Source organism: Pinus tabuliformis, chromosome 1_1 (assembly GCF_031772625.1).
Source record: "Pinus tabuliformis cultivar Carrire ecotype Pingquan chromosome 1_1, CPIR1, whole genome shotgun sequence".
Classification (NCBI taxonomy): Eukaryota; Viridiplantae; Streptophyta; class Pinopsida; order Pinales; family Pinaceae; genus Pinus; species Pinus tabuliformis.
In genome coordinates, this window is record NC_142297.1 from 926,534,227 (window position 1) to 926,561,439 (window position 27,213).

At 41.8% G+C, this 27,213-nt stretch overlaps 1 protein-coding gene across 2 annotated transcripts in view; it reads left to right on the forward strand.

Annotated features, from left to right (window-relative positions):
• The window catches only part of LOC149217466 (uncharacterized), a 342,847-nt gene that overhangs the window by 237,046 nt on the left and 78,588 nt on the right, over positions 1-27,213 (forward strand). The window lies entirely within an intron of this gene.

The following is a 27,213-nucleotide window of genomic DNA, read 5'->3' on the forward strand; positions in this document are numbered from 1 at the left end:
ATGGCTAGAACACCTCTGATGCTACCTCAAATCAACACTCCCTCTTAGTGAGGACTATGCTCTAGTAATATTTCTCACTGAGTATCACACTGATCATCTAGCATTGGTCCTTGTGCTGATGCTAGGCCTCCCCACCTAACATTCTCTACACTGCTGCATCATGTACTGCTACCCATGGCCCTGCCACTGCCATTGCTGCAACCGTACGGCAACTCCCTCTACATTTGTGCTGCTGCCCATGGCCCTGCCACTCCCATTCCTGCATCTGCACTGCATCCCCTATCATCATGCTGCATCGTGCTGCCTATAGCACTGCCACTGCTAACTGCTGCACTGCAACTCAGTTACGGAGAAGTAAGTAACTGATCCTCCCAACTCTAACATCTCTGTCATTTTAGAGACACTCTTGATGTTGAAGCTCCCTCTGTCGCTGACAAGTGCTCCCTCTACTAACCTCTGTGCTGCTGCAGCAACTCCACGCATCTTGCACTACTGCCTCATGCTGTCCCGGGACTCTTGCACTATAGCACTCTCTATTGCTCCATCCGCATCCGTCTCTACCGACATTTGCCAGTCCTGCTACTTCTCTTCGGGGCTCCCGTAGCTAGGTGTAATCCAAGAGGTTGGGTACCTCGAGGATCCTACTCCTCATCGCCTGTAATCTGTCTGACTACAGCTCGATGTCTCTCCACTTCCTTTCAAGTGGCGCATGAGCACTCATGGCACAGTCATCATTTGTCTCCACTTCTTTTTCCGCCCTTGCTGGCGCTGCCTTGGTCTCAGAAGCCTCTCCCTTACTCTTCTTCCTGGGACACTGGTTCACATAGTGACCCAGTTTTCCACAATGGAAGCATTTGACCTTGGAGAGGTCCTTCTTCTTTCTCTTCTCCTACTTTCCCGCATATGTGAGAGCCGCATCTTCTTCTTCCTCCTTGATTTTGACCCCTTTTCCGCTACTCCCTGCCTTGGTCACCCGTTTGATCTCTTCTTGACGAAGAGCCGTCCACAGTTCCTCCCAATCTAGAAGGCTTGACCTGCCCAGTATGCTCTGGACAAATACCTCCCAATCCTATGAGACTACGTACAATGCGGTCCTCACCATCAGTTCCTGATCCGGCGTGGCCCCTATGGAAGTTAGTTAATAACAAATTTCCTTCAATCCACCGAGGAAGACATCTATCTGCTCTCCCTTTCGCATCTGGTATAACCGCAGCTGATTTTCAAGTAACATCTTCCGCTACATGGAAGTATGCTGGTATAATTTCTTCAGGGCATCCCACATCTCATTTGTCGTGTCCTCCTCGGCAATATGTAGCACCACATGATCCTTGACCCCATCAAGGATGATGCACTTTGCGCTGGCCATTGCCTCCTCGTACTTCTCATTTTCAGCTAGGTCAACTAGGATCGCTATCGTTTTCAAGGTGAAGTCCTTGATGCGATATCTGTCTAGAATGGACAAGATCTTGGCCTTCGAGACCACGAAGTTGGATGCTCCGTCCAACCTATCGTGATCTCTTAGTGTCACACGGAATTTGTCAAGGGTGCGGACACGACTGACCTTCCTAGAAGTCTAAGACATTCTAATGACAAACAAGACAAAATGGAGTGATCTTTCTCTAAATACACCTTTTACAACATGAAATCTACAAGTGTTTAGGCTTACCTTATTCCAAAACGCTGTTGTTGTAGTCCGTCCTTGCCAATCCGGATGAGCTCCTCCTTCAAGTCAATTCCTGCAACCACAAACAATCAAACAATTACCAAGCACTTGCATTTCATATAATAAAACATATATTCAACATGCAGACCAAGGAACACATGAAATAACTCATTAACACAAGCTATTGAGAAAAATAAACCAGTTTGTATTAATAACGAAACAAAGAAACTCTTACAACCTGGCCTTGGTGTTGTGCAAGTTCCTCCCAGGGTCCATCAAGGGTTTTCCTCTACTTTGACAAAGCTCACCCTCTTCCAAGTAGAATCAAGTAAAGACAATCTCTCCTTACAAAGGCTCTAATGGAAGACCTAAATCCTGCAGCATTTACCCAAAGAAAATGTATAGCTCCAACCTCCTCTCCTTCTGGCTCAATGCCTTTATTTATAGTGCTGTAAAGAGGTTATTCAGGTCCACTATCAATGGGATCATCCCCCTCTATGGGTGGGATAGCTCCCTTATTGATGGGATAAGTTCCCCCTTAATAGAGATACATGAACCAACTGGAGGCGCATCCATTTCATCAAACCGACCTCTAGAATGTTCTAGAAGTAACCACAAGTAACTTTTTCAAGATAAAACTCGCGCATTTTGCCTTTTACAGAGGGACGCACCTGTCCCTTAACATACAGAGCGTCCATGGACGCAGATTTTGTGAACATGGTCAGCGTCCCCGCAGGTAAGGCTAGAGAGAACCTGCGACCCCAGAGATAAACATAGTTTTTACAAGACTTTCTCTCTTCTTTGAGTTTGAGATGGATAACAGAGGCATGAGACTTGCCTAAGAGGGTAGCATGACTGTTGATTTGAGCCATACTAACTGTAAGTAGTCAAGGTGACATTTTTTAGTGTAACAGATTGCCCCCTAAAGTGCGAAGCCTGGAATAGAATAGGGTTTTGTAATTCTAGGAAGGGTGAAGCGCTTTATCATTTCAAGGATTGTCTTGTGGATGGCCTGGTTGGAACCTGCAATTTTCAACACAAAATACATGTATAAGATTATATCATCACTGAGGTAGGCATTCCCATACTCAGATTCAAAACTTTAACTAATGGACTAACTATTCTGATACAGGAATGATCTTGCAGTACATCATTTTTATAGACTTTTGTAGACACAGTATGGACGCAGCCATCTGTTTATGATTAGTCTACATAGATAATGAATACAAAACTCCTCGCAGCCTGGATGGTAGAAACTAGATCCAGGGTCTTCACTTCTACTTCCCGAATTGGTACGATTCTAGCCATGTGATTAAATGATTCGATGTCGAACATGATAGAAACCACTTGATTACCAGTCAATGATGTAAACTGTTAACAAGCGTGAGAGAGACCACTAGTAATGTCAATGGTTCTCAAAGTACCAAGCACAACCCGTGAAATGTGAATAGATGTTTTGATGTCGAACACTTCACGGAATCCTTTGATCGAAAGTCAATGATGTAAACTGACGTCAAAGGCGAGAAACCTGCCATTGATGCATGCAGACTTCAAGGTACTGTCGATTCCTAAGTCATCTTTCTAGATAATGTGTCGATGTCGATAGAAAGCGACCCGTTGCAGGCAAGCCCGCAACACGAAATCATTGTTCAAGTTGAAGAAATGTTGCTGTAAGGACTGACTCAGGGATGGTCAAATGGATGACAAGTATTTTGCAGATGAAAGTTTTGCTTGCAGACCTCTTGAACACATAACGACACAACAGATGGCTTGGTGACGAATAACTCAAAGTTAATCCCCGAAACCCGGTTAAAGACTTTCAAAGTGATTTGGTCAACTGTGAGGTAAAAGATTTCCCAACCCAGGTGAATGAAAAGTGTCGTGTTCAAGAGTGGTAATAAAGTTTCTTCTGAGACAAAAGGTGACAAACAGGTTCATTCTTCTCTCTTTTCCCCCACCATTTCTGGCAAGTACCTCTTTATTTTTAACAAGCTTGAGGAGGATAACATATGCTTGATTATAAGCTCATCCTTCGGACGAGTCCAACCTAGTTTAAATTCGAACCCTAGGAAGGAGTGGTTCGTTCCTGTTTGTAATTGAACAGGTCCTCTACTGTAAAAGTTTTAACGAGCCCAGTATAGGAGAAACTCGGCGTTTTTCAATTTTAGAGAGTCTGAAAAAACTAAAGAAGACTCCACGTTGAACTTTTTCGTATATTTGTGTCCCTCAAGCCCGAAAAAGTATAAAATAATACCTGGGGGAACCGCTTGATCTTGCGACCAAGGAGTACTTTCATAATAGTGTCGTTGACCTGAAAAGTAAAAAGCGATCAAGGACACGTCGTTTTATTTCCTTATCGAGTTTGAAACGACAAAAACCCGGCGATCTTTTCCTGATTTTACGGTCAGAAAAGAGCTATAAGGGGACCGTCTTTTAATTCTGTTTTAACGAGTGTAAAAGAAACGCTCGGCAATATTTTCATGTTTTAAGAGTCTGAAAAGGGCTTAAAAGAGAACTCCAAGGTTTCACTTTTTCGTAAGTTTTAACGAGTTCGAAAAAGGGATAAAAATGTACTCATGGTTTTCACTTTTTCGTAAATTTTAATGAGTTCGAAAAAATGATAAAAATGTACTCATATGGCCGACTTTCAATTTAATTTACGAGCAGGAAACGACGGAAAGAACTCGGCATTTTCATTTGTTTTACGAGAATGAAAGATGGCAAAATAATCTCGAGATTTTCATGAGTTTAACGAGTCTTGAAAATAACTGAAATTGACTCGAGATAGGTTTCATTTTTACAAAAGCTTGAAACAGATAAAAACTATGCTTCAAATTAGTTTCATTTTTACACAAGCTTGAAAAAGAGATAAAACTGTGCTTGATGCCCCCTAAGCATAACTGTTAGAGCGCATGCCCCCCAGCTTCATTTCATTCAACTAAGGTGGATGAAATGAAGGTTCAAGAACGAGATCATTTGAAAGACTCGACCTAAAACTGTAAGAAAATTATGCAAAAACTGAAATAACTAACCTAAACGTACAACCTAACATCTATGAGGTCTAGTCAAACTCTCGACTCAATTAGAGGAGGATTTGTTTCATTTTTTAACGAGCTTGACACAGGAAAAGAACTATGCTCGGATTCAGTTTCATGTTTATGCAAGCTTGAAACGAAAAACTATGCTTGTTATAAGTTCACATGCCCCCAGCATAATGATGCAAATCAAGGTACATGCCCCCCAAGCTTCATTGCATTCAATGAGGTGGATGGAATGAAGCTTTACTTTCAAAATCTTGGAAAGACTCATGGGAGTTGTTTCATTTTTTAGTGAGGTTGACACAGGAAAAGAACTATCCTCAAACCCGTGTTTCATTTTTAAACGAGCTTGACACAAGATAAGGAACTATGCTCATAACTACTCTACAATCTACCTAACAAAAACTTTCTACTCTAAAAACCTTGATTCATTTTTTAACGAGCTTGACACAAGACAGGGAACTATGCTCTAAAATCCTTGATTCATTTTTTAATGAGCTTGACACAAGACAAGGAACTATGCTCATAACTACTCTCTACAATCTACCTACTTAACCTACCCTTGTTTCATTTTTTAACGAGCTTGACACAAGACAAGGAACTGTGCTCAAAAAGTTCGCATGCCCCCAACATAATGATGCAAAGCGAGGTACATGCCCCCCAGGCTTCATTGCATTCAACCGGCTGGATGAAATGAAGGTTTACTTTCAATATGTAACTTGAAAAGGGAGTTGTTTCATTTTTAAGGAGGTTGACACAAAAAAAGAACTATCCTCATACCTGATTCATTTTTTAACGAGGTTGACTCAGTAACAGGAACTATCCTCGTACCTGATTCATTTTTTAACGAGGTTGACTCAGTAACAGGAACTGTCCTCGCACACACTGATTCATTTTTTAATGAGGTTGACACAGTAAAAGGAACTTTCCTCACACACACTGATTCATTTTTTAATGAGGTTGACACAGTAAAAGGAACTTTCCTCGCAATCCTACTTTCTAACTATCTATATGACCTAAAAACTAGCTGATTCATTTTTTAATGAGGTTGACTCAGTAAAAGAACTGTCCTCATGACAGCCTGTTTCATTTTTTAACGAGGTTGATACAAGAAAAAACTATCCTCGTAACTCCTTGTTTCATTTTTTAATGAGCATGACACAAGACAAGGAACTAAACGAGCTTGATACAAGAAAAAACTATCCTCGCACCATTGATCATGGCTTCCAACTGGAAGAAAGACATGTCAATGGACACACCTTGATCATGGCTTCCAAGAGGTCTTCATCAGAAGGAAGAATAGTTCTCTGGAAGGAACACATGTCAAGGGACTCAAAAGGGATAAGAACATCGTGTTCAAGTAATCCCATAGAGTTTTCCATGTCAATTACCGGATCTAAATCAACAGTGAAAGGCTCACTTACATCGGTAACTGAAAACATGGGACCGGTTGCCACATAATTAACCCGTGGCAGGGTAGATACCACTTTAGAATCAGGAACATTTAGGGGTGTCATATTATTGGTAGTTGAAAAAAAACTAGGGAACGAAAGCTGGTCTACAGTCACAATACTGCCATTGTGAGGGAAAGACATCACGCAAAAGAGTGTCGATACGACAGCTTTCATTGCATAAACATAGTCTCGCCCAAGGAGTAAATTGAAATCCAAGGGACCTCGAACTACCATAAGATCAACACAAACAGTTTTACCTTCCACGGTAATAGAAAACTTAGGAAGGATCCCTAAAGGTTCACTAATTGTTCTGTTAAAAGCTTTCAGATTCTTCGTAATAGGCGCTAGCTGAGGGGAACCCAAAGCTTTCCAAACAGCTGAGGATAAAATACTAACAGAAGCACCTTCATCTACCTGAGTACGATGTATGTCCCTACCACCAGCCTTGACAATGATTTGGAAAGGGATGGAGGAAGGAAGACGAGGTTCTGTCAGTCTATTCCAATCAAAGGAAAAGACCTCAGTACTTGGAGGGGGTTCTGTAGAAACAGGTGAAATGCCCCCCGGCATAGAAGAATCCGATGTAACAAGAAGAACATCAGCGGTATGAAATTTACTCTCGAAAAGGAGAGTGTGATCGACCGAATGTGAAATTGAATCGACCACTTGATCAACTAATGGATCATCAACCTGAGTGACATGAGTTTCACTCTCCAATGGGAGAGTGTGATCGACTGTACTTGAATTTAGATCAATCACTCCGTTAGTTGACGGTAGGTTGGGAGAAAGTTTACGGTAACCAGTTGGAAATTCTTGCCGTGGGACAGTAAGTTTTTCCAACAATGTTGAGGCTTCATCCATGTGAGGGCAAATGTGAGTTTGATGACTCCCTTTGCATAACTTACAAGGAAACCTAACTTTACCCTTTTTCCCAGGAACCTGACTATCACTGGTTGATGGATCAATGGAAAGTTGATGAGATTTTTCTGACCATACTTCCAGGACCTTTGGAATACTAGGACAATTGACAAGGAAGTGGTCACCCTTACAAAGCCTGCAAGGGTATTTGGGTTTACGATGCATGTCGGAATTTTCCTCAACACAACTAACACTTACAGCCGTGGTTGGTTGGTTGACTTCTTTCTTAGCTTGCTTCTTCTTCTTCTTCTTCTTCTTCCCTTTCTTCTTCTTCTTAGCCTCCTGGTTACTAGCATCAAGGCTTTTACCAGGCGAAGAGGAAGAAATGGAGGAAGAAAAATTAGGCGAAGAAGGTAAAGGGTCAACAGAAGGTTGGTGATGTTGAGATGGTGAACTCTGTTGAGGTGAAGCATCCGGTTGAGATGGAACAATTGGAGTATTTTGGGCCAACGAAGTTGAAAATAACCATATCGGTAAACCTATTGTAAATCCAGGTAATGACAAAGTAGCCATATAAGGAGGACCAACATTTCCAAAGTAAGGAAAAGTACTAGGATTCTCATTAGGAGGGGTTCCTAGGTTGATAAATTCCGGAACATTTGCCATTATATTCAACTTCAGTGAATTTTATTAACAATTTAAAACTAAAATTAACAATTCACAATTCACACCTATGGTCTCTAAAAGTAAAAACAAACAAATTAACACGCGCTATCAAATCTAGGAGTCAAACCACACACAAACAGTAAGCTCTCCGGACCGAAAACACTAGTTGGTGATGAAGACCAACCTCGCAGAATTCAGTACAGAAATGGCGGGTGGAACAGTTACCCCGGCAACCTGCTTAATGAATAGACCGGCACAAGTTCCTCCACTTTAACCGTCTCGAAGTGAAGTGAACCCCCCGGAAAATCCAAGTGAGTATAACCGACGTCTGCTCCAGGTACAGTGGGACCTTCCCTCCACCGTCACCTTGGGTAGAATCCTAAAGATTATGGTCACTAAGGTCACCAACAGTAACAAATACACCTGGGGGAACAGTCTAAACTCCGACAGCACGCAAGGGCAGAGTAGCAAGCTCAATCCCCTTACCGGCTCCTTGACAACAATCCAAGGTTTACCGATAAGTGACCCCTGGCTCCTCGACAATGGTTAATCCGAGGTTTACCGTTTGTAATACGTACTGTCTGGCGTCGTTCCCAACGAGGGGGAATGATCCCCTCACTGGTTCGGACACGAGCTCGTGCTTCTCCTTTAAGAGGAGCTTTCCCAGAGTGCAATTGAAACAATTGGATTTATTCTACTCAAGATAAACTATCTGTTTGGTTTTGTAGTCTTGGAGAGTTAAGTACTCACCTACTCCAAGACCCTAGCCTAAGCTATGTTGGTGTTTCAGAGCCCTAGAAATGTAAAAATTACTAGATGAATTTTAATTAAGCGCTGTGTTATTAAGGCTGTTATTACTCAAATGGGTAAATGGAGATGAAACCAATGGTGTTATGACCCGACTCAACTGAATGCAATCGAATATGATAATGTAATCTTTTCAATTCGATGAATCCTAACTAAAGTAAGGAGAGAGTTTCCATTCACTTCCAACAATGCAAAAAATTGATCACTAAGAGAAAAAATAACAAATTCTCTAATGCACTAATTTCATCAAGAAAAACTAATGCAAATCAATTCCAAACCATTTTTTATTTTTATTTTTGTGTAAATTCAAATCAAAGAAAGCTGATCTAAATCTACGATTGATTTTTCAGAACGTAAACTATGCAATTGTAATCTAAGCACAATTCACTTGAAAAGTATGCAAATGTAATCTATGCACATTTTTCAATAATATTCTGAAACTGAGAACTCTAATTATGCAAATGTGATCTATGCAAGAGAATTCTCAAACACAAGATGATTCTAATGTAATCTAAGAACCAATCAAGTGCAAGTCAAGAAAATTGGGTGAGAGTTCGAAAGATCAAAACATAAAAACACTCAAAGGCGATTAACACTCATACACAATTTAGCCCCCCCGGCGAATGAGGGGGAAATTTTTTTGCAAAAACAAAAGCAAAAAGATGCAAAATTGTGAAAAGACTGAGACAAACCTCCAAGTAATGATCAAAGGAAATCAAATCAAGAATTTCTCAAGAAAGAGACTCAAAACACCCAATTGATGAAAGCTAAGAGCAGGAACAAGCTTAGGCGAAGATTCTGGACAAGGGACTAATGAATCTGGGCAGAAAAAACTAAGAAAAAACAAAATCTAAGAGCAAAAAAGGCAAAAAATGGAATTTTCTCAAATTTTGGCAGGGGACGCAGGAAACCCGTTAGCACAGGTGCGGGCCCGCTCTGTGCACGCAGCAAAAGTGCGTCCAGGGACGCACTGTGCAGCACTCAGAGGGTGCGTCCGTCTGAAAAACTCAAGAAAAACCAAAATAAAACTAATCCTAAGCTAACCCACCCAGAGACAGAATCACAGAGCCAAAACCAGAAAAATAAACCAATTTTCTCAAAGCAAAGTTCACATAAAGGAAAAGACTTTTCTCATCAATGGAATCTTTCCCCAGCGGAGTCGCCAATTTGTCACACGGAATTTGTCAAGGGTGCGGACACGACTGACCTTCCTAGAAGTCTAAGACATTCTAATGACAAACAAGACAAAATGGAGTGATCTTTCTCTAAATACACCTTTTACAACATGAAATCTACAAGTGTTTAGGCTTACCTTATTCCAAAACGCTGTTGTTGTAGTCCGTCCTTGCCAATCCGGATGAGCTCCTCCTTCAAGTCAATTCCTGCAACCACAAACAATCAAACAATTACCAAGCACTTGCATTTCATATAATAAAACATATATTCAACATGCAGACCAAGGAACACATGAAATAACTCATTAACACAAGCTATTGAGAAAAATAAACCAGTTTGTATTAATAACGAAACAAAGAAACTCTTACAACCTGGCCTTGGTGTTGTGCAAGTTCCTCCCAGGGTCCATCAAGGGTTTTCCTCTACTTTGACAAAGCTCACCCTCTTCCAAGTAGAATCAAGTAAAGACAATCTCTCCTTACAAAGGCTCTAATGGAAGACCTAAATCCTGCAGCATTTACCCAAAGAAAATGTATAGCTCCAACCTCCTCTCCTTCTGGCTCAATGCCTTTATTTATAGTGCTGTAAAGAGGTTATTCAGGTCCACTATCAATGGGATCATCCCCCTCTATGGGTGGGATAGCTCCCTTATTGATGGGATAAGTTCCCCCTTAATAGAGATACATGAACCAACTGGAGGCGCATCCATTTCATCAAACCGACCTCTAGAATGTTCTAGAAGTAACCACAAGTAACTTTTTCAAGATAAAACTCGCGCATTTTGCCTTTTACAGAGGGACGCACCTGTCCCTTAACATACAGAGCGTCCATGGACGCAGATTTTGTGAACATGGTCAGCGTCCCCGCAGGTAAGGCTAGAGAGAACCTGCGACCCCAGAGATAAACATAGTTTTTACAAGACTTTCTCTCTTCTTTGAGTTTGAGATGGATAACAGAGGCATGAGACTTGCCTAAGAGGGTAGCATGACTGTTGATTTGAGCCATACTAACTGTAAGTAGTCAAGGTGACATTTTTTAGTGTAACACTTAGTCCATTCATGGCCATTATGTTGCTCTTCTTCCGACTACTCTAAGTCTCTTTACTTCCCTCCTGGAAGTCCTTGGTTTGACTCCCTCTGAGTCTCGATTTCCTTTCTGGAAATCCCTCCTCTTTGGTCTTTCCCTGTTAGGTACTGTTCTGACCACAATACCCCACTAGCTTCGCTCCGCAAATAACCCACAACTTCCTATGCCCCAACAATCTGAAGTTCTGAGCCTCTAGGCTTTGTGCAATCCCGGCACTGGCAAAATATGCACCTCTTTGCCACAGCGTCGATACTCCTTGATTGAGAAAGATGACTGAGCACTGTGTAGGTTAGGTTTGCTCCTCTCTGCCTCGGCACTGATCCTCCACCTGGCTCGAACTGATGACACAGGCCCTCTGCGTAATCCCTTCCTTGCTGCTTTCTACTAGGAACAACTTCTGTCACTCGAGACAACTGTTTCTGCTGCTACTGCTTTGCTCGGTTGATGCTTTCAGTTATCCTGTGATCTGCAACCACACTTTGATACCATGTTGGAATTTCTAAGTTTAACCCGTTAGAAATTCTTCATGTACTATCTAATTTATTTCTTCCTACTTGTTTAATTACTTAACAAGTTATTTACCATGTAAATACTGAAAATAAATACAAGTAAAATATCAACACATACAGATCATCAACTGAAAGTAAACAAGCACACAAGTGACACCGTTGTTTTTGGACTAATGTCCCTAGAAAAACCCAATGTGGGAAAACTGGTGCAACTATTTAGAGGGTTTTATTATTATGAAGTTTTCAGAATACAACTTGGGTGCCAGAAATGGCTCACCCAACAGGGATTGCCCTCGGCAATAGTACCTCTCAGTTGGAGACAGATGTTCCGGCTAAATCACCAGATGAACGATCTCACAGCAACAATACAACTTTTGCTGCTTTGCGTAGGGACTGTGTCACCCTATCCGGCTCTCTAACTCCCATTCTGTCCCACGAAATTCTCCCATTCCTGCCTCTAGGGCCTGTGTCAGCCTCTCTGTCCCAGCATTAGCCTCTCTGGGCTCTGCGTCAGCTTCTGGAGCCTTTGCGTCAGCCCCTGGACCCTCTGCGTCTCACACGCTAGCTCTCTTTGGCTTTGCGCAGCTCCTGGCTGCCTCTGCGTGGCCTCTAGATGGCTCTGTGTCCCTCTCTCGCCTCTATGCTGATTCTCTTGGTACTAACTCTACCTCTCTATTATGTATTCAATACCCCTCAGCTGCAACTCAGATCACTCACTCAATTTCCTCAAGAAACCTTGCCCCAAAAAATCGAGTTCTTGATCTCTCTTGGTGTGTCCTCCAACTAACCCTCAAGCCTCCTCTTATACTTTTCTCGTTGGCTCATCAACGACTAAGATTAATAATCAACGGCTAAGATTAGATTTGGCTTGATCCATCACTTTTGGACCCTTCTAACCCAGTTTTATATTAATACCCATTAATATTTTGTTGATTTGGGGTAGCATCGGATGTGCTCTAGCCACGAAAATTGGTGGAGAGGCTAAATCACATGAGATCTCCAATACCCAGAAATGGTTTGGACAGATTTTGAATAGTTTGGGAGATATTAAAATAATTAATATTTTTAATGGAGTCCCTAAGTCTAAACTTAGGGAAAATAAAATATTAGTGTGAATTAATATAAAACTGTGTTAGAATGGTCCAAACGTCATGGATCAAGCCAGAGTTAATCTTAGCTGTTGATTAGGGACATAATCTCGGTCGTTGAATTGTCAACAAGAAAAGTATAAAAGGAGGCTTGAGGGTCACTTGGAGAACACACTGAGTGGATCAAGATTTTGATTTTCTGGGGAAGGGTTTGCTGAGGAAGTCGAAAGAGTGATCAGAGTTGCAGTTGAGGGGCAGTGAACACAGAAACAGAGAGGCAGAGATAGTACCAGGAGGATCAGTGCAGAAGCCGGGAGAGAGGGACGCAGAGCCAGCGAGGGCTCACATAGAAGTAGCTAGGAGCTACATGGTGGCTCAGAGAGCCAGCGTGGGTGACGCGAAGGCTCTAAGGCCTGACGCAGTGCCTCTAGAGGCTGACGCAGGGCAAGCTAGGGTGACGGTAGGTAGACGTTGGGCCAGAAAGGGCTGACGCAGTCCCTAGAGGCTGACGCTAGGGTTTTCGTGGGGCAGATTGGAGTTGGGAGCTGTCAGAGTGTTTATCCGAGGTTTCAATGAGTACATTTGTCTCCAACTGAGAGGTACTACTGCCGAGATTATTTTTTGTTGGGTAAGCTAGTTTTGGCACCTGTTAGCGCTTGAAATTTCACCTCAGGTTGAAAAAGGTAAACTCCAAGGCAACATCAAACCACTTAGCCTCGTAGCTAGCCCTACGGGGCAGGAGAGTGCTCTCTCCGGTCTATCTCGGCAAAAATCTTCAACGGGCAGAGATAACCAATAAAGAACACTGATTTTAGGCTAGTAAACTGATAAGAAGGTTTGATTTGGGATTTTTAGGGTTTTGGTGGAAAATTGGGGAAAGGCAATTTTGGGTGCGGGGATTGGACACAGTTTTTGCAGGGGGTTCTTTGGGGCAAGGTAGGAGACTGTATTGATGCCTTTGAATTAAGTGAATGGATAGGAATGACCAGTGAGGAGCTAAAGAGAGCAAGAAACCTTCAAGGGTTCTCTTTAGACAGATGAAAACATAAATATTAAGCAAACTTAAAAGCAGAGCATGACAATCATGAATTCTACTTTAACACTTCATTTGCCTAATTTGCAGAAGGAAGAGTAAGAAGATGATTCACATAACAAACTTACAAGTACAAAGAGAAACACACCATCAATACATGTAACCACAGGAATCCCAAAAAGGACTGCAAAACCCTGGTCTTTCTTTCTTTGCCAAAATTGCAGAGATACAATGAGTAATACAATAGAAGCTTTCTCCCTCAAGAGTCCAACCATGAAAATGACCAAGAAAGTACATAATATAGGCAATCTAACATCTTTCCTTGCCTCTAGGGGTCAAGCTCACTATCCTAGGAGCTGTTTCAACCAATTCTAAACTGAGCACTGAAAACTAGGCAGTCAAAACAACCTGCCTCTATAAGCTAGGAAACCAATTCATTCATTAAATTTTTGCCTATCTCATGAATGAATCTTCTAGAAGAGATAAATAAGTGTCAAAATATCATAAAATTACATCATTTACAACAAGGAAAATCAAAATCTACTCCAAAAAGTCAAATCCAGTCAAAACTGCGTTTTGCTGAGCTGTAGGTGAATTTCTGTGAAAACTGCCCAACACGTCGCGCCCTGATCCTAAACGTGTCGCGCGCCTTTGGAGCTGCTTTTGAGGCACTTCCAGGTGTCCAAATGAGGCAAAAGTAGGCTTGTTGGAAAGGTCTGGATGTCTACTTTCCAACCCAAGTGGAATTTCGGAATTTGGTGGCCATTTGCCCCTCCAAAATTGCAATCTCCCAAGACTGCTTTCTGTGTGTCAAAAAGATGGCAGAAAGTCATTTTTTGCTTGTTTTTTGACTTTCTGGAGGCCCAAAACTTGGTGAAATTTCTTGGCAATTGCTGAGCAAGTGTATCTTTGCATGACAAATCCAAAAATGCTGAGTTTTCCTGAAAAGGAGTTGCCCATCGAAAGGGTCGCACGCGGCGCGCGACGTGTTGGTGGAGAAAACCTGTTTTTTGCCCAAAAATTCACAAGTGACCAAAAATGCTCAAATTTTTTTGAAATTTGTGCTGGAGTTAAGTCATTTAGCATCATGCTCCTTCAAGGAAGCCTCAGCCAAGATGTGGAGGGGATCGGGCCTTTTCCGTCGTTTTAGTGCCTTGGCCAACCTCCTTGGATCTGGCGATTGTAATTTTGACATTTCTCTAAAACCATGACACCTGTGTAAAAAGTGAAGGAGGTTTTTCTTCTTTGGCATGTTGTGGACAAAAACCTCTCTCAGTTTTCCAAAATTCATCTTTGATTGCTCTGAAACATCTTTTGAGTGAAACTTATCCCGATGTGTGAAACAAGGAACTTTGTCGAAATGAAGCGAAATGAAGGGGATAGGAGGTTTCTAAATTCTTGAGGAAATTTTGGGGAGTAGGGAGGGATGTTAGGAAGCAGGAGAAAGTGGAATCGCGGAGATCGAGTGAGGGGAAAGGGTCCAAAAAGGCAAAACACAGGCCCAACCTAGAAAATTGCCAGGTTGTAGCAAGAAACTAGGGTTTGTGCAAAAATGAGGAATTTGGCGGATCTAAGGGATGGGAAGCATTTAATAAGGTACTTTAAGGATAGGGGAAGGTGTATGAACATCAGGATACAAGTTTTGCCGATGATTTGACCGTCCAAGAGAAATTGCCTTTAAAACCCTAGGAGAGGGAAATGACCTTACCTAGGCGCAATTGAAGCATGAACAAGGTGTAAAATGACTCATTAGACACTGAGATGATAATGACAACCCTATGAATGATAATAGACTCAGCTGAATAGTGACATAGATTGCCATTTGGGCAACTTTGAAAAGTGTGAGAGCAAACCCTAGACCTAATGCCTAGTGACCAAATTTTGCTTGAAGACTCACTGAAATGACAAAATTTGACCTTGACACTTCAAAATCACTTTGTAAGAGCACATTTGATCACTGGAGGAAGGCTGGAAAGACTGACACTAACACTGGCTCCAATGGGGATGGTATCTCCTTGGAGGTGCCAAGAACCGCAGATCTCTGTAAGAGCTAGACAGTGCCTTCATGGATTGGGCGATGGAGTCGAAAACTCAAACTAAAATGCATGACTGAAAACTGATGACTCGGATGACACAAATTGACTCTCACTCAACTAAAAACTGACTCAATACTTAAACACAACTGACAAACTGGAAATGATGCTGAAAGTGAAGCTTATTCATCAAAACCTACTCTAACAGTTTCATTCATCACCTGATCAAGTGAAATGAAACAACCAATGCAACCAAGTAAGTATTCCATCTGCTATTCGAATTTTCCACAAGTGCTCACTTATGAACAACAAGAGAGAACTATTGAAAGGCAACTCCCATGATAACTTAGAAACAGATCCGTTGAATGATATGAATTCTCTATCCGCCTCCAAAAACACTGCATAAGGATCTTGAAATTCAAGCACACTGGAACTTAGCTCATCCAATGGATTACTTCTCTTTTCCTCATACCATGAATGCAAACTTTGATCTGAGCCTTGTGACGAGACCTCTGCTGAAAATGACAAAGAAACCGGCTGCCGGATCAAATTCATATCAGCACATGTTTCAAGCTCACATGTAGTCAATGGAGAAAGACTTTGACTGCAAACCTCATCCAAAACATCAGCTATTGGATCATGAAAAACTTGAAAAGACTGCTGTAATGTATCCATTGAAAATGTATGACATCCTTCTAGCTGTTCATCTTTTTCTTGAGAGATTTTACGAAGATTCTGCCTTATAAACTGAAATGCTTCGAAACAAAAGGGTATAGAATCTTCCTGCATCATCAAATCATGTATTTCGTCTTCCACAGCTTCATCTGTAATCTGCCCTTCAATTTCATTTGGTGGCTGCAAATCTGATGCTACAGGCTGCTCAAGAATTTTGTTATCTGTCTCATCCTCAACATTAACACTGAGAGATTGCTGATTTGTTATAGGCTGTTCATTTGAAGATTTACTATGCAATCTACCCTTCAAAAACTGAAATGATTCGAAACAGAATGGTACAGAGTCACCTTGAATCATTAAATCATGTGTGTCCACTTCCAAGTCTTCAGCTGCAACTTGACAATCAATGGCTTTCGGGGGTTGCAAATCTGAATATGAGAAGTCTTGAACAAAATTTTCATTGCTCTCAAGATGATTCAAATCAAGACTTGTTGACATTTGATTTCTGATTGCATGGTAGTTATCTCTGATGAACTGAAACGAATCAAAACAAAAAGGCAAAGATCCTTCACTTACTTCAAACTTTGCTGCACTTTCCTCGTCAATGTCATAGCTGCTATGCATCATTTGATCATTGTACTCGAGCTGCTGTAAGTGAACTTCCTCCTCCCACAAACTAGCTGCTGGTTCGTCTGCAATAGTAACTTCTGTTTGGAGAACATAATCATCATCATACTGATCAAAATGAGGCAAATCATCACTATAAAACACATCATCAATCATACATGTCATATCAATAGATCTCTCTTCTCCAAGATGATCTATAAGACAATCATTATCAGATCTATGACAACTGGGATAAGAAAGAAGATGTTTTGGATCAGCAACTTGTTCCTTTTCAATCAACGAGCCTTGAACATCATAATCATTCCTTGTGGTGATCTTGTCCATCATCTTTTCCACTGCACTTACCAAAATGTCAAGCTTCACCTCTAGAGATGTTGATTCGGCCGGATCTATGTTTTTCATCTCTTCTTCTTTCAACCTTGCCCTTCGGATCAGCAGATGCGCCTCTACATTTACTGCACTGTTTTGCATCTCGTGAAGTGTTGCAATATTCCTTTCTCTCAGCTGAAACTCCATCTCCGGATCAAAGGCACCCGGATAGTGCAAGAGAGCAGATCTAGGAGAAGGTCTTATATCAACTGGCATCGAATAATAAACTTGGTTAAATCTGGCAGAAAATTGTTGTACTGTCTCCCCTGGCATTCTTTTCAGTTGGTTATACTCTTCTACAATCAAGAAAAGGTTCTGTCCGATCATCCACCTGTCAAGAAATACTTTGACGAACTGCTGGAAATCTGAAATGCTTGCATCAGGCAGGGCTTTGAACCAACTCTTCACTTTGGCTTGCAAAGAAAGAGCAAAAAGCCTTATACTAACATCTTCACTATCAACTTCAAAAAGGTCTAGAAAAGACTCAAAATTCTGCACATGTTGCTCAGCGTTGACATTCTTACTTTCACCATCAAACCTCGGCAAGTATAGATCATAGTTTTTGGGGAAAGCATGGAGAACAGAAGGTAAAACAAGAGGTTTATACCGATCTGGAATTTTACAAGGTGTAGGGGTATGTACAGCAGGTATAGAATTAGTCTTGGTCTCTTGAGACTCATCAATTTGAAGATGGTCATCACAAAATTCGGAAAAAGGATCCTGATCAAGCTCAAAGGCATGCAAATCTTTGGTATTCACAATCTTCAAAGGGAAAGAATCAACTGCAAGCCTGAGATCTTTTCTCAAGCATAGTATACTTTGCAACTCAGGCATAGTATACTTTGCAAGAGAAGAAATAATTTATGACAAAGAACAAAATGTCTTGGATGAAATTCCAACTTGAATACCTGATCTGTCCATGTTGTCCTTTCATTTTTTTGCTGGTCGGGATCATCCTCCAGTGGAGTCTTTGGATCTGATCTCGAAAATGATTTAGAGTCCCCAAGTGAATGATTTCAGCCTTTCAAGTGTCTGATCGTTGTCCACCATCAACAATCAGATCTGAACTTGATACATGTACTAGGGTAAAATGCAAATGAAGTGTTATATCCACAAGCTCACGGAGATTGCCTGAAGCAGCGTTTATCTACTTCCGCTTATGCAAAGCAAAAGCGTTTCGAAGGCTACTTGGCATAACTTCAGGCTCCGTCTAAGACTTATGAAACAAACACATCAACCCACAAACAATTTTGTTCTCCCCAGTATGGTCGCCAATATGTTAGCGCTTGAAATTTCACCTTAGGCTGAAAAAGGTAAACTCCAAGGCAACATCAAACCACTTAGCCTCGTAGCTAGCCCTACGGGGCAGGAGAGGGCTCTCTCTGATCTATCTCAGCAAAGATCTTCAACGGGCAGAGATAACCAATAAAGAACACTGATTTTAGGCTAGTAAACTGATAAGAAGGTTTGATTTGGGATTTTTAGGGTTTTGGTGGAAAATTGGGGAAAGGCAATTTTGGGTGCGGGGATTGGACACAGTTTTTGCAGGGGGTTCTTTGGGGAAAGGTAGGAGACTGTATTGATGCCTTTGAATTAAGTGAATGGATAGGAATGACCGGTGAGGAGCTAAAGAGAGCAAGAAACCTTCAAGAGTTCTCTTTAGACATATGAAAACATAAATATTAAGCAAACTTAAAAGCAGAGCATGAAAATCATGAATTCTACTTTAACACTTCATTTGCCTAATTTGCAGAAGGAAAAGTAAGAAGATGATTCACATAACAAACTTACAAGTACAAAGAGAAACACACCATCAATACATGTAACCACAGGAATCCCAAAAAGGACTGCAAAACCCTGGTCTTTCTTCCTTTGCCAAAATTGCAGAGATACAATGAGTAATACAATAGAGGCTTTCTCCCTCAAGAGTCCAACCATGAAAATGACCAAGAAAGTACATAATATAGGCAATCTAACATCTTTCCTTGCCTCTAGGGGTCGAGCTCACTATCCTAGGAGCTGTTTCAACCAATTCTAAACTGAGCACTGAAAACTAGGCAGTCAAAACAACTTGCCTCTATAAGCTAGGAAACCAATTCATTCATTAAATTTTTGCCTATCTCATAAATGAATCTTCTAGAAGAGATAAATAAGTGTTAAAATATCATAAAATTACATCATTTACAACAAGGAAAATCAAAATCTACTCCAAAAAGTCAAATCCAGTCAAAACTGCGTTTTGCTGAGCTGTAGGTGAATTTCTGTGAAAACTGCCCAACACGTCGCGCCCTGATCCTGAACGCGTCGCGCGCCTTTGGAGCTACTTTTGAAGCACTTCCAGGTGTCCAAATGAGACAAAAGTGGACTTGTTGGAAAGGTCTGGATGTCTACTTTCCAACCCAAGTGGAATTTCTGAATTTGGTGGCCAGTTGCCCCTCCAAAATTGCAATCTCCCAAGACTGCTTTCTGTGTGTCAAAAAGATGGCAGAAAGTCATTTTTTGCTTTTTTTTGACTTTCTGGAGGCCCAAAACTTGGTGAACTTTCTTGGCAATTGCTGAGCAAGTGTACCTTTGCATGACAAATCCAAAAATGCTGAGTTTTCCTGAAAAGGAGTTGCCCATCGAAAGGGTCGCGCGCGACGCACAATGTGTTGGTGGAGAAAACCTGTTTTTTGCCCAAAAATTCACAAGTGACAAAAAATGCTCAATTTTTTTTGAAATTTGTGCTGGAGTTAAGTCATTTAGCGTCATGCTCCTTCAATGAAGCCTCAGTCAAGATGTGGAGGGGATCGGGCCTTTTCCGTCGTTTTAGTGCCTTGGCCAACCTCCTTGGATCTGGCGATTGTAATTTTGACATTTCTCTAAAACCATGACACCTGTGTAAAAAGTGAAGGAGGTTTTTCTTCTTTGGCATGTTGTGGACAAAAATCTCTCTCCGTTTTCCAAAATTCATCTTTGATTGCTCTGAAACATCTTTTGAGTGAAACTTATCCCGATGTGTGAAACAAGGAACTTTGTCGAAATGAAGCGAAATGAAGGGGATAGGAGGCTTCTAAATTCTTGAGGAAATTTTGGGGAGTAGGGAGGGATGTTAGGAAGCAGGGGAAAGTGGAATCGCGGAGATCGAGTGAGGGGAAAGGGTCCAAAGGGGCAAAACACAGGCCCAACCTAGAAAATTGCCAAGTTGTAGCAAGAAACTAGGGTTTGTGCAAAAATGAGGAATTTGGCGGATCTAAGGGATGGGAAGCATTTAATAAGGTACTTTAAGGATAGGGGAAGGTGTATAAACATCAAGATACAAGTTTTGCCGATGATTTGACCGTCCAAGAGAAATTGCCTTCAAAACCCTAGGAGAGGGAAATGACCTTACCTAGGTGCAACTGAAGCATGAACAAGGTGTAAAATGACTCATTAGACACTGAGATGATAATGACAACCCTATGAATGATGATAGACTCAACTGAATAGTGACATAGATTGGCATTTGGGCAACTTTGAAAAGTGTGAGAGCAAACCCTAGACCTAATGCCTAGTGACCAAATTTTGTTTGAAGACTCACTGAAATGACAAAATTTGACCTTGACACTTCAAAATCACTTTGTAAGAGCACGTTTGATCACTGGAGGAAGGCTGGAAAGACTGACACTAACAGCACCCATATTGTATTCTGAAACTGCTTAATAATTAAAACCCTCAGATAGCTACACCGGTTTTCCTGCATTAGGTTTTCCGGGGACATTGGTCCAAAAACAACGGTGTCACTTGTGTGTTTGTTTTGTTTCCTTCAGTTGATGATCTGTAATGTGTTGAGCATGTACTTGTATTTATCTTCAGTATTTACATGGTAAATAACTTGTTAATTAATAAGAACAAGTAGGCAGAAATAAATCAGAAAAGTACATGAAGGGTTTCTAACAGATTTACTTAGAAATTCCAACATGGTATCAAAGTGAGGTTGCAGATCACAGGAGAACTAAGGACATCAGCCGAGCAGAGTAGCAACAGCAGAAAACAGTTGTCTCGAGTGACAGAAGTTGTTCCTAGCAGAGAAGCAGCAAGAAAGGGGTGACGCAGTGCCTGTGTCATCAAGTTTGAGCCAGTAAGAGGATCAGCGCAGTGACAGAGGGGAGCAGACTCGACCTACGCAGTGCCCGGTCATCTTTCTTAGTCAGGAAGGATTGACGCCCGTGGCTAAGAGGTGTGGATTTTGTTGGTGTCAGGATTGTGCAGAACCTAAAAGCTCTAACCTTCAGTTTGTTGGAGCTTAGGAGGTTGCAGGTAAGTTGCAGAGTGAAGTTGGTGGGGTACTGTAGTCAGAACAGTACCTAACAGGGCAAGACCAAGGAGGAGGGAGTTGCTACCGAGGATTTATAGCCAAGAAATCCGGATCAGTGGTGCAACTGCACTAAGGATCGGAGTTGGGGCATCTCGACATTGGCAGAGGGGTTTCCAGGAGGGAAATCGAGGCTCAGAGGGAGTCACATCGAGAAATTCCAGAAGGTAAGTAGAGGAGCAGCGAGATGGCAGTGAACGGGGTAAGAGACCAGGACAGACTGGACGGAGCCTCAAACTTCGTAGTCTGGAAGGCTAGAATCTTGTCCGTTCTAGACAGGAATTGTATTAGGCACTTCGCCTTGAGGAAGATAGCGATCCCAGTTGACCCAGCTGAGAACGACAAGTACGAGGAGGCAATGGCAAGGGCCAAGAGCATCATCCTTGACGGGGTCAAGGACCATGTAGTACCACATATTGCCGAAAAGGACACGACAAATGAGATGTGGGAGGCACTAAAGAAATTGTATTAGCATACTTCTGTGCAGAGAACGATGCTACTTGAAAATCAGCTGTGGTCATACCAGATGCAGAAAGGGGAGCAGATAGACACCTTCTTCATTCGATTGAAGGAGATTCGGTATCAACTGACTTCCATAGGGGCCACGTCGGCTCAAGAACTAATAGCGAGGACAACCCTAAACGGAGTCTCAGAGGATTGGGAGGTGTTTGTCCAGAGCATACTGGGCAGGGCAACCCTTCTAGATTGAGAGGAAATGTGGGCGGCTCTTTGCCAAGAAGAGATCAGAAGGCTAAGCAAGGTGGGAAGCAGCGGCAAGGGGATCACAATCAAGGAGGAAGAAGAGGACGCTGCCCTAGCATCTGAGGGAAAGCAGGAGAAACGGAAGAAGGACCTCTCCAAGGTCAATTGCTTCAACTGTAGGGAATTGAGTCACTATGCGAGCCAGTGTCCAAGGAAGAAGAGAAAGGGAGAGGCTTCCGAGACCAAGGCTGCGCCAACAAGGGTGGAGAAGGAAGTGGAGACAGATGATGACTATGCCATGAATGCTCACACGCCACTTGAGTGGAAGTGGGGAGACATCGGGCTGTAGTCAGACGAACTATAAGTGATGAGGGGCAGGATCCTCGAAGTACCTAGCCTCTTGGATTATACCTTGCTACGGGAGCCCTGAAGAAGAGTAGCAGTACTGGCGGATGTCAGTAGAGACGGATGCGAATGGAGCGACAGAGGGAGCTACAGTGCAAGATTCCCAGGACAACGTGAGGCAGCAGTGTGAGATTCATGGAGTTGTTGCAGTAGTGCAAAGGTCGGAGAGGGAGCACTTGTCAGCGACAGAGGGAGTTTCAGCATCGAGGGTGTCTCTAGCCTGACAAAGATATCAGAGTTGGGAGATCAATTAATTACTTCTCAGTAACTGAGTTGCAATGCAATAGTTAGCAGTGGCAGTGCCATGGGCAGCACGATGCAGCATGATGAGAGGGATTGCAGTGCAGATGCAGCGGTGGCAATGGCAGAGCCATGGGTAGCAACATGGATGCAGAGGAGTTGCCGTACGGATGCAGCAGCAGCAGTGACAGGGCCATGGGTAGCAGTACATGATGCAGTAGTGCAAAGGATGTTGGGCAGCAGGGCTAGCATCAGCACCAGGACTGACGCCGGATGATCAGGATGATACTCAGTGAGGAGTATTATTAGAGCACAGTCCTCGCTAAGAGGGAGTGTTGATTTGGGGTTAGCATCGAATGTGCTCTAGCCATGAAAATTGGTGGAGAGATAAAGAACATGAGATCTCCAATACCCAGAAATGGTTTGGACATATTCTAAACAGTTTGGGAGATATTAAAATAATTAATATTTTTAATTGAGTCCCTAAGTTTAAACTTAGGGAAAATAAAATTTTAATGTGAATTAATATAAAACTATGTTAGAAGGGTCCAAAAGTCATGGATCAAGCCAGAGTTAATTTTAGCCGTTGATTAGGGACTTAATCTCGTCCGTTGAATTGTCAACGAGAAAAGTATAAAAGGAGGCTTGAGGGTCACTTGGAGAACACATCGTGTTGATCAAGATTTCGATTTTCTAGGGCAGGGTGTGCTGAGGAAGTCGAAAGAGTGATTAGAGTTGCAGCTGAGGGGCAGTGAATATAGAAACAGAGAGGCAGAGATAGTACCACGGGGATCAGCATAGAAGCTAGGAGAGAGGGACGCAGAGCCAGCGAGAGGTTCACGCATAGCCAGCTAGGGCTCACGCAGAGGCAACCAAGAGCTGCACAATGCCTCCGAGAGCTAGCATGGGTGACGCAAAGGCTCTAAGGGTTGACACAATGCCTCCAGAGGTTGACGCAGGGCGAGTTAGGGTGATGCTAGACAAACGCTAGTCTAGAAAGGGCTAACGCAGTTCCTAGAGGCTGACGTTGGGATTTTCGTGGGGCAGATTGGAGCTGGGAGATGTCAGTGTTTATCCGGGGTTTCAGCCGGAACATCTGTCTCCGACTGAGAGGTACTACTGCCGAGATTATTCTTTGTTGGGTGAGCCGGTTTTGGCACCTAGATTGTATTCTGAAACTGCTTAATAATTAAAACCCTCAGATAGTTGCATCGGTTTTCCCACATTGGGTTTTTCCGGGGACATTGGTCCAAAAACAACGGTGTCACTTGTGTGCTTGTTTTGTTTCCTTTAGTTGATGATCTGTAATGTGTTGAGCATGTATTTGTATTTATTTTCAGTATTTACATGGTAAATAACTTGTTAATTAATCAGAACAAGTAGGCAGAAATAAATCAAAAAAGTACATGAAGGGTTTCTAACAGATAGACTTAGAAATTCCAACATATTTTATTTTTCCTAAGTTTAGACTTAGGAACACCATTAAAAATATTGATTATTTTAATATCTCCCAAACCGGTTAGAATCGGCCCAAACCATTTCTAGTTCTTGGAGATCTCATGTGCTTTAGCCTCTCCACCAATTTTCATGGCTAGAGCACCTCCGATGCTACCTCAAATCAACAAGTGTAAGAGAAATATGCCATGCCAATAATTGTTGAAAAATCAAGGGCAGCTAGATTAGGGTGATTTCTCTAACTTTGATAATTGCTTGTGGTGTTCTTTTACTTAACTTGATGTACTTTGTAGTTAGCTTCTCTTTTACTTGATTATTATAGTGTTCTTATCATCAAACAATTACTAAACTATGAAGATCAAAAGAACAAAAGGACACAAAATATAGGTTGTTAGCTAGGGCCAAAACCTCTCCTCTTGAGAGGAAAACCAAAAGAATTATTCTCTTCTTATAGAATCTTTAAATGACGAATTCCAAGACCGAAGACCCTTGACAATGACCCCTCCAAGACGAAGTCAACCTCTCCTTTGATCAACTTGTCCTTCACAAAGTCAACCCAAGTCAAACTAGCTTCAACATCTCTGATTTTATCCTCGCTTCAGATTTTTGGCTTTTGCTTCAAGTCTACACTTTTTGGCCCTCCTGCAATCTCTGTAATTTTGCGTGCTTAAGTGGTTTAGGGCAGAATTGTGTTCCTTTTCTCCTTCGCTTGGCTTGATCCTCTTCCCTTGGTAACTTGACTTGCAAATTGATCTTCTTTGACACTAAATTCGACTCCTTGATATGACTATAATTCGGTCTTCCTGCAACTAGAAGATGCCCGTATTATCTTCGCACATGTGGTAGGAATAGCCCAAAACCGTCCTCTAAAAACTTCAATCTTATCTTCTCTTCCTTTTCCTTTTCTTCGCTCTTTCTCTTGGTCTCTTTCTTGTTCTTCAACGAGCTGCTTGGATGTTTCCCAATTGAGGTCGTGTACCTCTTATATATAGGCTTCTAGGAAGCCCTCAATAGGCCAGCTTGACATCTCTTGTAGGTCGACTTGTTGACTGCTAGGCGGAATTGATCTTGGAGGGTCTTTATGACACAAACTGACTTACATAAATTCCTTTGACCGATAAATGATGCCCAATAGGGTCTTTACACATGACAATGACTTCTTTGACTCTTAGACTTTATGACAAAGCTTCAGAAGCACTCAATGGGTACTTGACCTATAAATAAAATGACCTTGAGCATGAAACCCATGCTACAATATAACAATAATAATATTTTTTCTCTTTACATCAAATACATAAAATCATGATTACATGAGACATTATGAAGACCGAACCTAGTTACATTCTTCAACAATAATGAGATTGTAAGAGAACATTGTTGAGAGCCATGATTGAGTGACTTGAATTTCTTTTTAATAATAATATAATAGTATCATAAGAATAATAATAAAATATTAATGATAATATTGATGATTAAGTCGAAATTGAACTATTAAGATTGATTGATGATCAAAAGGGATTTTCCATCAACAATAGTTGATTACCAATTGATGCAAGGTGATTTACTATTTTTGGAAAGTCATACTTGAGACTTTCTATTTTTAGAAATTTTATTTTTAGACTTTCTATTTTTAGAAATTCATCCTTGAGGTGTCAAATTTTCAACAAATCAGTGGCCTAACCCTCATGAAGTGCTAAGTCGATCGGGGGTATGTTGGTCCAGGTGCATCATCCCATGGATAATATAGGGCAAAGTGCAAAAACTATGGGTGCTGGAGGTGCCCATGGCTATGAATGATGCTCTAAAATGCTCTGGAGTCCCATAGCTCTCAATGCATGACTTGTGGGTGTTAATATATCCCTTTGGAGGACTTGAACCCTAGTCAAGTTGCCCAGACCTATAGATGGAACCACCTGCCAATCACACACAATGTCTACTGCTGCAACTTTCATCATTAGGCACATTAACCATTAGTGCATCTAAGTGAACCAAGCTTGAAAGAAATGGGGATAATGGCACTTCATATGTGGTTTCTCTTCCAAAATTAGGGCCTTAGTCACGTAATGGTGTTACCTCGCTAGGTAGGAGTGACTAGTAGATGACCCTATTAGGTGTTTCCAACCCCCAAAGAGAAGTGACATGTCCTCAATCCTCCCTTCAATCGATAGGTTCCATGTGAATAATGTTGGAACGAAGGGGGGAGGTGGGAAGGAACTCCATGGCCAAGTGTCATGGTCAAAGGAACAAGCTATGATGTGATACCTCATCCTGGGTATACAAATGTGAGGAGGGAGCACTTGTGGATGCATGAGTTACCTTGGCCTTTGTTTTTCCACCCCTCTTGATTGCCTTTTACTTTCTTGATTTTTCCTTGTATTACTACTCGTAGATTGAGGAATGAGAGCTTGCTTTCTATGATGTATAACAATTATTACCCCCTTTAGGATGGGGCTATGCCTATTAGGGGTTTGGACATGTAAGGGTTACTTGTCTTCTATGAGATAGGGAAACATCGGCCCAGGAACCGGTGATGGCCATATGATAGAGGTAGAGCTCATGCTTGAATTTTGCACATGCTAATTGGTCTCCACCATCTTTTTCATTTTGATTTTTCCTTTGTTTCTCTTGTGGCCATTATATGCTTTTTCTTTTTATTTTAGCTGCATCGACCTCCCAGGGTGCATTTCCAACCCTACCCTTGGTGTGAGGATGTGTGGATGCCCAATCCCAATGAACCAATGATCAGTTGACCTGAAGAAGGGAGGTGTAATAAGGGTTTGTAATGTATGAAGAGAAGTGATAAGTATGGAAAATGGATCAATGGGTCACACTATCTCTATCATGGATTCCCAAGTAGTGCCCCTTTCTAAAGCCATTGGCCATTAGGGGTGGTCCCACTAGACTAGTATAGAAAATTAACCCCCCATTTAAGGTGAGGGAACAAGACTACAACCAAAACCCTTCTTTCTTCAAAGTCACCCCATAACATATGTTAA